Source organism: Hydra vulgaris, chromosome 01 (assembly GCF_038396675.1).
Source record: "Hydra vulgaris chromosome 01, alternate assembly HydraT2T_AEP".
NCBI lineage: Eukaryota > Metazoa > Cnidaria > Hydrozoa > Anthoathecata > Hydridae > Hydra > Hydra vulgaris.
In genome coordinates this window covers 19,240,001-19,242,500 of record NC_088920.1, presented here as the reverse complement: position 1 = coordinate 19,242,500, position 2,500 = coordinate 19,240,001, and the positions used below count along the sequence as shown (strand labels likewise).

The following is a 2,500-nucleotide window of genomic DNA, read 5'->3' as shown; positions in this document are numbered from 1 at the left end:
AATCAAATGCGATCAGAATGCAACGATCTGTAGCCCCTGTTACTGGAAATAGCATAGGAGCTCATAAACAAAAGCGTAAAGTATCGTGGAGAATTGCTTCTGAGGAACCATTAGGAAAAAAGTATAGGAGCAAGAAAAAAAAGCAAGAGAATCTGGGAACACATGAAAATAATTAGTCATATTTTAAAATATATAATTTTATTAATGCAACTAAACACATAGAAAGTGACATATACAGTTGTGCTTGTTACTCTTTGGATTGCTTTTTAAGCTTTTTACGAAGTCCCCTCTTACTATTTTTTTGTTTCAATTTTAGTTTATGTTTGGTGGTAATGTCTTTAGCCAAAGAAAATGCTAGCAATCGAAAGTAAAGTTTTATCATATTTTCTAAAAGGTTTTTACTAACATAATTATCAATATCAACTCCACATCCTGTCAAGATAGAGTTATAAAAGCTTACTACTTCTATATCTTTCAGTAGTTCCACTGTCATTCTGTTAATGTCGATTTCTTGCAAATGATTAATGTTTGTATCATTTCGAAATTGAATTTCAGCTTTCATAAATATTTGATGGAATTCATTATCAACGGCTGTAAGTCCACCACGACTTTGTGCCTCGATTAATTCCTGATCTGAAGTATTTTTGGTAATAGTGTTATTTAATATTTTTATTATATTTTGATTTTCATTGGATTTATAATTCGGGCTATTTTTTGATTTTTTTATGAACTTTCTGACAACATACCCAGCCAGGTATTGCAAGGCACCAATTTCATCATTTGTTTTTTTTTTTATTTTTTTTTTGCTTCATTGTTGGGCATTCTTTTGAAGTATACACGAACCTTGTCAGCCAGTTGAGTTGCTAAAAGGGTACTATTGGGTTTTCCTAATTCAGGAAAGTAAACATCTGCATTGATAACTATTTTATTGTAAAAGCTGGAATAATAATTCTCTGCATTGTTTGATTTACTCAAAACGTCATAAATCTTTTTTACGTCTGCATAAAGTGCTTCCGTTTATATAAAGTGATAACACTTTATACATTCTCGTCGAGTTAAGTTGTAACAGTTATCCTCAGATAAACTTTTTTGTGACTCCAGAACTAAATCATTTAGTATTGTGCTACTCATTGTATTACCTAAAAAGCCAAATGGTTCAAATGTAAAACTGCCCTACGTTCTTATTGGACATGAGGCGTTTCCTCTCAAAAACTATTTAATGAAACCATATCCTAAGGAAATATTGTCTTTAAAAGAAAGAATATATAATTATAGATTGTCACGTGCTCGTAGAATAATAGAAAATACTTTTGGGATTCTGGCAGCAAGATGCAGAATTTTTCGCAAACCAATTATAGCAAACGAAAAAACTGTAATTAATGTTACTAAAGCTGCAACTGCTCTGCATAACTACCTTATGCATGGTCGTCAGTTTGAACCTTTAAATCAATATTGCCCGTTGGGATTTAAGGATTGCGAAACATCCTCTGGTTTGCTAGCTCGAGAATGGCGAAGCAATGTTTCAGATTACCAAGGGATAACAACTTTACAAAAACAATTAGGCTCAAATAATTATTCTCGTGATGCAAAAACAGTAAGAGAATTATTTCGAGACTTCTTTAATTCTCCTCAAGGACAGGTTCCATGGCAATATGATATGGTTTCCCGTACTTAAAATACATTTGATTAAGGATAAACTTGTCTTTCCTTTTTATGTAATGCACACACACACAAACACATATACATTGATGTATATATATATATATATATATATATATATATATATATATATATATATATATATATATATATATATATATACATACATATATATATATATACATACATATATATATATTAGGGATATGACTTTTTAATTTTTTTTCAAATAAAATGTTTCCTGTATCATAAATCGATGAACTTTTACCTAAAATCATGAAAAAAGGCCCAAATAGCTTTCTGCAACAAAAAAAGGTCACCCCCAAAATAAAAATTTGATTTACCATTTTTATACATTCATTTTTGACCGATGTTTTAATCTTAAGCTTAATTCTCAGCTTAAGTCTATTTATTTCATTATTTTGTTATGAATTTATAAATATAACGCCACACGTTACCATGGCAACGAAACGGCCGTGTGCCGGCAAATACTTGGAATCGTTATGTGATGACGTCATTGTGTTACCACGGTGATATAGACGACTGTAACAGACTGTAGAAGATTATAGAACTTAGTAGAACATTCTGGAAGCTCTAAATAATTATATAAGCGAGCTGCTGTCAGAGCTCAGTGTTGATAATGTGAATAGTTCTATGAAGTACTCTGCGTGTAACTGAGCTAATAAGGAACTACTGTAGCGAACTAAAGACGCTGTAAGTGTACGAAGTATAAGTAGTTGTAGCATTATCGTTAGGATACGGACTGGATTATCGAACTGTTATCAACATTGACTGGATTATCGAACTATAATTGGATTACTATACAGTTAAAGTATTTTAT

At 31.1% G+C, this 2,500-nt stretch overlaps 1 protein-coding gene across 1 annotated transcript in view; it reads left to right on the top strand.

The window, feature by feature from the left end:
• Positions 1-1,026, top strand: part of LOC136075173 (uncharacterized) — a 4,409-nt gene extending 3,383 nt beyond the window's left edge. Inside the window, exon 2 of the mRNA XM_065787578.1 lies at positions 1-1,026. This exon is cut by the window's left edge and continues 2,252 nt beyond it. The gene's annotated coding sequence lies outside the window, so the exon portion shown is untranslated.
• Positions 1,027-2,500: the final 1,474 nt, after the last annotated feature.